At 38.5% G+C, this 9,337-nt stretch overlaps 1 long non-coding RNA gene across 2 annotated transcripts in view; it reads right to left on the minus strand.

The window, feature by feature from the left end:
• Positions 1 to 6,053: 6,053 nt before the first annotated feature.
• The window catches only part of LOC105864954 (uncharacterized), a 43,878-nt gene continuing 40,594 nt past the window's right edge, over positions 6,054 to 9,337 (minus strand). For both annotated transcript variants that reach the window (XR_012919296.1, XR_001151223.2), the window contains 2 exons: positions 7,140 to 7,344; positions 6,054 to 6,435 (listed from right to left, as the gene is read on the minus strand). This is a non-coding gene — a long non-coding RNA (uncharacterized LOC105864954). The remainder of the gene's footprint in view (positions 6,436 to 7,139; positions 7,345 to 9,337) is intronic.

The following is a 9,337-nucleotide window of genomic DNA, read 5'->3' on the forward strand; positions in this document are numbered from 1 at the left end:
AAATTGCCTGGTTCATAATAAAGTCAGGATCCTTTCTTGTAGCCTTGCTCCTTCTAAAGAGTTCTTCATCATTCAGTTGCTTTTTTTTCTAGTTATACATACAACATACTTCAACATTAAAAGGAAAAACAGGTGGAGCATGGCACTTTGGGAGGCCAAAGCAGGAGGATCACTTGAGACCAGGAATGTGAGGCTGCAGTGAGCTATGATTGTGCCACTGTACTCTAGCCTGGGCAACAGAGCAAGACCCTGTCTCTAACAAAAGAAAAAGAAAAAGGAAAAACTGTGTAAAAACTAAGATAAACATCATTTCTAATATCAAAGAAGATCATATATTTGTATAATTTTTCCTTACAAAACTCAGATATAGGCCGGGCGCTGTGGCTCACGCCTGTAATCCTAGCTCTTGGGAGGCCGAGGCGGGCGGATTGCTCAAGGTCAGGAGTTCAAAACCAGCCTGAGCAAGAGCGAGACCCCGTCTCTACTATAAATAGAAAGAAATTAATTGGCCAACTGATATATATATATATATAATTAGCCGGGCATAGTGGCGCATGCCTGTAGTCCCAGCTACTCGGGAAGCTGAGGCAGAAGGATCACTCTAGCCCAGGAGTTTGAGGTTGCTGTGAGCTAGGCTGACGCCACGGCACTCACTCTAGCCTGGACAACAAAAGCGAGACTCTGTCTCAAAAAAAAAAAAAAACTCAGATATATAATAGTCTATCATCTGGATAATAGTAACAACAATAACGATGAAGTAGATTATGTGCCAGACACTGTGCTGAGGGCTTAATTTGCATCCTCTTGCTTATAAAAGCAAACCTAGACAGAAATTGTTTGATGTTTCCTCCAGGTCCAGTCCAATCCAAAAAGCCACCTTTTATTTTAAGAGACAGGGTCTCACTCTGTCCCCCAAGCTGGAGTGCAGTGGTACCATCATAGCTGTCTATCTCTTTGAATTCTTAGACTCCAGTGATCCTCCTGCCTCAGTTTCCTGAGTAGCCAGGACTACAGGCATGAGCCATCATGCCTGGCCAATAAAAATCTTAAAAGTCCTTACAGAGGAATCCACATTTTCATCCTCTTGTTTTCTCTTCACTTTGGTTGGTTTGTATTTCTATTTTTCAGTGACTTTCCATTTCTCAACTAAGTCTGAACATTAATTCTCACCTCTAGAACTCAGAGATAATTTATGATTTTTAAAATTCTACTGAATTTAAAAATGTGCTTTCTTAATTAAACTCTTAGCAACAAGCCCTAATAAAGGGCTTACTATTGTGAGACACTTTTGCATAATGTTTTTTTCTCTTTGCATTGTGTCTCAATTCCAACTATTACCTATAAGGTAGAAAATTAGATGTGTCCCATTCACTATTCACATGTATTAAAGCAACTGCTCTATCAAGTCACTCAGAAATCAGGTTTTAAAATATGAGATTAGAAGAAAATATATTTAAAGGCTACTTTGCTCTCTTTCCTGAGTATATTTTCCTTGAAAATTGGGTTTTGAAATGAGCTGCCAAGCTCAAACCACTGCCATGCCACGGTGATGCACCCTATTGCTGTAGTAAGGGCTTCGAGATGGAGTCTATTTGTGCCCTGAACAGCACCTGGCACGGGGTGTTACTTTATAAATATTTGTCGAATGAATAAATTTGCATCACATGCAGTGATTTGAGGACTACATAGAGAAACAGGCAAGCCTGGTGTCTGCCCCACTACTGCGAACTAAGCCAAGAAAAGCCCAGCTCTTCCTAGGTCCCATAAGTGGCAATGTCACCCCATGCCTTAGAGGGCCTCAAAGACAGGCTGTGGTTGAGTTTTTGCCATGGAGCAATGGGGTCTCCTCAAAAATGCTGACTTGGGCCTCAAACTATGGCCTTTATATATTTTTTCTAAGAACCTTTGACCTAAATTAGAAAAATAGTTGTTAGACAGTAGTGAGCTCTCTATCCAATTTTCTGAGAGACAACAATTGCTTATATGGCCCAGACATTAAGATTTGTGTTCAAGTTATAGCTACTTATGTGGCAACACGCTCTTTGTAGGACATACAGAAGAATATTCTCTTTGAATGGTTACAACATTATATAAAAAGAGTTTAAGTGTGTACTTGCATAATATTTATATACTTTAATTGCATCATTTGGTAAGTGAACATTTAAGTACAATTATGATTATTATTCTTTATTTGTCATCTATGTCATATATTGACAATTGTAATTTTTCCATTTTTATTTAATTTATAATTAATTTTTATTTGATCAGGTGGAATAGAAATAATTCACACTCAGTTTTTTCATGTATCAGTGTTTATTTTCCTTTAATCAGCTCCATAATGATTTGTCTAGCTCTAACTGTAATTTTTTTTTGTTTTTTTTTTTGAGATAGAGTCTCACTTTGTTGCCTAGGCTAGAGTGAGTGCCGTGGTGTCAGCCTAGCTCACAGCAACCTCAAACTCCTGGGCTCAAGCAATCCTTCTGCCTCAGCCTCCCAAGTAGCTGGGACTACAGGCATGCACCACCATGGCCGGCTAATTTTTTCTATATATATTAGTTGGCCAATTAATTTCTTTCTGTTTATAGTAGAGATGGGGTCTCGCTCTTGCTCAGGCTGGTTTTGAACTCCTGACCTCGAGCAATCTGCCCGCCTCGGCCTCCCAGAGTGCTAGGGTTACAGGCGTGAGCCACCGCGCCCGGCCTTATAACTATAATTTTATATCAATAAGTTTTACTTGCCATTTTGAGAAGTAATTATTATTGAACTACATATTGAATTTTTTGAATTTAGGTCTTGTTCAGAACAAAATTTATATAAAAAAGAATGAAAGCATAATTTTGATGATGTAAAAATTTAGGAATTTTTATTTTAAAAAAATTCAGTATTCTATCCTAACCTAAATTTTTTGCCTCCTGCACTATAATATAAGGATATATCTTGAGATGAGGAATGAAAATTTGAAAGTTGTCTGGGCCTCACTGGGACACTTTGAAGTTTCTGAAAAATGTCTCGGAAAATATCTCAGGAAACGATGTTCAGAAACAATGAAATTCTGGCCAGGTGCAGTGGCTCACACCTGTAATTCTAGCACTTTGGGAGGCCAATGCATGAGGATCATTGAGCCCAAGAGTTTGAGACCAGCTTGGGAAATATAGCAAGATCTCATTTCTACAAAAAAAAAATTTTTTTTTTTAATTCTTTGGGTATGTACTGATATTTCCAGCTATCTGGCAGGCTGAGGCAGGAGGATTGCTTGAGCTGAGGTGTTTGAGGTTGCAGTGAGCTACAATGAGACCACTGCACTCTAGCCTGGGCAACAGAGCAAGACCTTGTCTTGGAAGGGAAGGGAAGGGAAGGGAAGGGAAGGGAAGGGAAGGGAAGGGAAGGGAAGGGAAGGGAAGGGAAGGGAAGGGAAGGGAAGGGAAGGGAAGGGAAGGGAAGGGAAGGGAAGGGAACATTCTAAACCAACTAGAAGGGACATTCTAAACCAACTAGAATATTCTAAAATATCAGTGTTCACTAAACTTAAGACTCTTGAATGCCTCAGAGATTCCCCAATATATTCCTGGCAAGTATGCCTGCTGTTAAATATAGAAACTACAGGCTTCTGAATGGATAAAGGTGTTGAATTCTTCCATAAGATGTGACCTTCACCTAAAAGCTGGAACTCTCGAAGCTCTTTAGGGTCTGACTCAGGAGTAAGTTCAAACAGAAAAGACTCTAAAAGTTTTGGGAAAACAAAGGAAAAAAAAGCCAAAAAACCCCCAAAATACTAACCTAGAAACCCTACATAGCACTTGCTCAGACAGCAATAGAAATGACTAAGGTTCTTTTTTGGCTGCTGATGGAGATCTTAGTCAAGCCAGCATGCTATGCTGGACTGTATCTCAAAAGGTTTCCTATTCCCCGGGCCAAATCCCCAACCCAGGTCCTGTTGCCCTAAGGGGTCCTACCCACCTAAAAATATTGTCACTCTCAGATCTGGAAACAGCTCTGACAGCCTAGACTCTGACATGTGTACAGTGAAGAGACGCTCAAGGACTTTCTATGAGCAAGATTGCAGGAAGAATAAGGAGATGGAGGGAGTCTTGACAACTATAAGAAATGCTTTGATCAACAACTATGTAATTGACTTGGTATTTAAATGAAGAAAATGTCCAGTTTTTGTGATCCCCTCCACCCCCCCAAAAGAAAAAGGAAAATGGAGAGTGAAGAGAGCAAAAGCAAAAGAGTAAGGAATAAATTTAGCCAGAGAGGTATAACACTTGTACACTGAATATTATAAAACATGGCAGAAAGAAATTAAAGAAGACCTAAATACCTGGAAAGATATCTCATGTTCATGTACTAGAAGATTTAATACTGTTAAGTTAGTAATACTACCCAAAGTGATTTATGGATTCATTGTAATCCCTATCAAAATCCCAATAAACATTTCTGCAGAAATGGAAAAAATCATAAAATAGATACAAGATTGCAAGGGACCCCACATAGTTGAAACAACCTTAATGAAAGGAAAAACAAAGTTGAAAGATTCAAAATTCCTGATTTCAAAACTTACCAGAAAAAAAACCAAAACATTACTAGTAATCAACTTACCAGAAAAGACAAAAAATAAAAAATTACTAGTGTTGTACTGACATAAAGATGGACACATATAGATCAATATATGGAATAGAATTGAGAGTCCAGAAATAAAGCCATACATCTGTGGTCAATTGATTTCAATAAGGTGTCATGACCATTTAATGGGAAAAGAATAGACTCTTCAACAAACAACCGGATATCTACATTCAAAAAAATGAATTTGGATCCCTACCCCACAATATATACAAAAACTAACAAAAATGGATCAATGACCTAAATATGAGAGTTAAAACCATGAACTTCTAAAACTCAGAATAAAATATACAGAAATCTTCATGACCTTGGATTTGGCAATGAATTCTTAGATATGATCCACAAGCAATAAAAGACAAAAAATAGATAAATTAGACTTCAGCAAAATTAAAATATTTTGTGCATCAAAGGACACTATCAAGAAAATGGAAAGAAAACCTGCAGAATGAAAGAAAATATTTGAAAGTCATACATCTGATAAGAGTTGGCTGGCACCCAGGATTTATAAAGAACTCTTATGACTCAACAACAAAAGAACAAGCAGCCCACCAGAAAAATTGGCAAGGGACTTGAATAAACATTTCTCCAGATATACACAAATGACCAAAAAGAACATTAAAGACATTCAGACATTAAGACATTCAACATCTTATTATAGAGACACAAGCCAAAACAACCATGATATCACTTCATACCCACTAGAATAGCTATACTTTTTTAAAAAATGAAAAGTAATAAGTATTGCCAAAGATGTGGAACCCTCATACATTGCTAGTAGGAATGTAAAATGGTGCAGCTGCTATAGAAAACAGTTTGGCAGTTCCTCAAAAAGTTAAACAGAATTACTACATGATCTGGCAATTCCTCTCCTAGGTGTATACTCCAAAGAATTGAAAAATGGTATTCAAACTGGTATTGACACAAATGTTCACATCAGCACCATTCACAAGAATCAAAAGCTGGAAATACCCAAGTGTTCATCAACAGGTAAATGGATTAACAAATTGTGGCATATCCATAAAATGGAATATTATTCAGCCATAAAAAGGAATGAAGTTCCTGCATGCTATAGTGTGGGTTAACCTCAAAAACATTATTCTATGTGAAAGAAACCAGACATACAATGTCACATATTGTATGCTTCCATTTATATGAAATATCCACAATAGGAAAATCCATAGAGACAGAAAGCAGTTGAGTAGTTGCCAGGGGTTGGGAGAAGGAGGAATTGGGAAGTGAAGGCTTTATGGATATGGGGTTTCCTTTCAAGGGGATGAAATGTTTTTGAGCTAGACAGAGGTGTTGGTTGCACAGCACTGTGAATGTACTAAATGCTACTGCATTGTACATTTTGAGATGGTTAATTTTATGTTATGGACATTTTACCTAAAAAAAAAGTATAGTGGGGCAGTGACATAGAACACACTGCAGCCATTAGCATTTATTTCATAAATGTACATATGATGACAGATATTTTCATGACCTTCATTATAAAACAGGTTACAAATTAAATGATAGATTAAACTTTAAAAATCAAAAAATTTTAAATTAAAACAAGTTATACATTTTTAAAAAGCAAAAGAGCAGAGAAACCAAGAGAGAGAACAGGGCCAGGGAAAATGAGAGAATGGAGCAAGAAGGAGGCAGAGGAAGAGGATGAGAAAATAAACATGAGAGTGAGCTAGAACAAAAATGTTGAAGTTGGGTAATATCTGTCATGGGGGGGGTGTGCAGAAAGGAGAATGCAGGAAGGTGTGCTCACCTACATAGCCGATAGAAGTGTAAACTGCAGCCACTTTGAAGAACAAGTTGTCACTAATGAATAAAATGAAAATGGACATACTCAGAGTTCTACTTCTGGGTATATGACTTAGAGAAATTATCACATATTTGTTCAAGGAGTCGTGCACACAGAATTTATTTGTTATATCAAAATATTTGACTTTGTTACATGGCTTGAGCCAGGAAAAAAAAAGGAACTAAAAAAATACTGGAAACAACCTCAATAATTAAGGGAATGGATATACTAATAATATGATAATATATAATCATTTAAAAGAATTATTTATATATTGTATATGTGAAAAGACAAATACAGTTTGATGCCACACAATATACATTAGTATATGACATTATATTAATGTATTCTTGTATAATAGAAAGAAAATGAGGGATATAGAGAAAGAAAACTAGGGAGAATTATTATTCAGGGACTAATAAACGAAAGAAGCATGAGAGGAAAGAGGAAGGAAGGAAGGAAGGAAGGAAGGAAGGAAGGAAGGAAGGAAGGAAGGAAGGAAGGAAGGAAGGAAGGAAGGAAGGAAGGGGGCTGAGCATGCCAGGCTGGATTTGTACCTGGAGGTAAGGGCAATTAGCAAGCAGGTACATAAATGCAGGGGTTGAGGCTAAAGGCAGAGCAAGTTGACATCAAGAGGAGGAAAAAAGAAAGACACTAGAAGCCTCAAATTAAAGCTTTACGAAGATAGGTGGATTAAATGAAACATGGTTTAAGTACTTACCGTGTTCCTAGTTCTTTACTGTAAGTATTCCTTGCATTGCCGTGCAACTTGAGTTACACAAGCTGAGTTGACTGTGTTTCTGTCCAACCACAGCAGTTTTCACTCAGACACTATCCCGAAGGACCTGAAGGGAAGCGGGCTGTGGATCTCAGACACAATCTTCTGGGCAGAAATGCAGCTGGAAATCCCTACACCTATGGCTGATCTGTAGGACACAATTTCATCAGTTTTTGTTTTATGGAGACTCTGCCATGATCAAGGCTGGGAAATGAATGTGAAAAAGTACAAGGAAAATCAGAATGTAACAGGGCAACACTATGTAATACAAAATTTATCAAAGAAGGAATTGCACTCTGTATACACTCTCACAATTTAGGGGTGGGCAGGAGCCCAGGCATGGATTGAGTGGGTCCTCTGCTCAGGGTTTCACAAAGCTGCAATTAAGGTGTCATCTAGTCTGTGTTCTCTCACCTGGATGCCTGACTGGGGAAGAATCTACTTCTAAAGTCACTTAAACGGTTGACAGAATTCATTTCCTTGAGTTTGTAGGACTGAGGGCCCTGACTTCTTGCTGTCTGGCTGTTGGCTAGAGGCTGCCTTTCAGCTCCTACAGGTCACAGTGGTTCCTTACCACACGGACTTCCCCAACACCACCATTTACTTCATCAAGCCCCGTACAGTCTCTAGAGAGACTCTGCTAGCAAGAGGGAGTCTTTTATAAGGTAACATAGTTACAAAAGTGACATGCATCACCTTCCTTATAGTTATTGTTCAGAAACAAGTCACCCATCCCAACCCCATTCAAGAGGAGGGGATCCAACAGAGTTGTGAACATAAAGGTGCTGGGAATCACGGGGGCCACCATGTAATCTGTCACACCAGCATATCTTTGTTGCTTCTGAGTTTTTAAATTAAAAATAACCCCCAAAATAATACTGGATTTTTAAAATGTAGAACACTAAATAGGAAGTAAAATCTAAACCCAGAGTATATCTGATGTCAAAGCTCATGGCCTCCTCACTCTCCTAGCCATATTTCAAATTTATATGTATATACCACGGACTAGATCCAGTTCAAATTGGATTTCCAACATTGAGCAAATCCCTATAATGAAGAGTCAGAGCAAAGGCCTGAGAGTTAAGTGCTTTCTAGCCATTTATGGCTGTAGTATCCAACCCCTGGGCCATGGACCAGTACTGGTCTGTGGCCTGCCTGGAACCGGGCTGCATGGAGGAGGTGAGCAGTGGGCGAGCAAGGGAAACTTCATCTGTATTTACAGCCCCTCCCCATCACTGGCATCACCGCATAAGCTCCACGTCCTGTCAGTTCAGCAGCAGCATTAGATTCTCATAGGAGCATGAACCCTACTGTAAACAGTGCACGTGAGGGATCTAGGTTGCATGCTCCTTATGAGAATCTGATGTCCGATGATCTGAGGTGGAGCTGAGGCGGCAATGCTAACGCTGGGGAGCAGCTGCAAATACAGACTATCTTTAGCAGAGAGGTTTGGCCGCAGGATAAATGTAATGCGCTTGAATCATCCTGAAACCATTCCACCTCCCCCCACCATCCGTGGAAAAATTGTCTTCCATGAAACTGGTCCTTGGTGCCCAAAATGGTTGTGGACTGCTGACTTATGGGGTGTAGCAATATGGGTATTTTTTAAATCCTTAGTTCCAGCATCAATGAAAGGGAGTTAATTTTACCATCTATATTCATTGTTTTGTGGTTATTCTGGGGCTCAGAAGAGACATTGATTACTCAGTAAATCTGTTCCTGAAATTATTGTTACCAACGTTTATACAAAATGAAAAAGAGGGAAGGAGATGAAATACTTGAATAAGTTGTGTGTTTTACTGGTCCCTCCCCGACCACCACACGATTTTGTCACCAAAACAAAATTAAACTTTGCTAATTGCATAGGAAGAAAAAAATGCACTTTATTATTTCTTTAAATTGTATGCATTTACTTATTATTGATTTCAACTTTTTTTGTCATTTGTGCTTTAAATTTTTTTCCTTTAAAGATTGTCTATGTCCTCTACCCATTTGCTTTTTGCGATGTTTATTCATTTGAATAAAGACACCATATTAACCTTTCTCTGTCTCATACACCCAAATATTCCCAAATATTCCCTTTCATTTCAATAGTCAGCTCCATCGCTCCCTGCCTGGTGTATCAGCGAATATTAGGTATA

This window comes from Microcebus murinus, chromosome 5 (assembly GCF_040939455.1).
Source record: "Microcebus murinus isolate Inina chromosome 5, M.murinus_Inina_mat1.0, whole genome shotgun sequence".
NCBI classification, from domain to species: Eukaryota; Metazoa; Chordata; class Mammalia; order Primates; family Cheirogaleidae; genus Microcebus; species Microcebus murinus.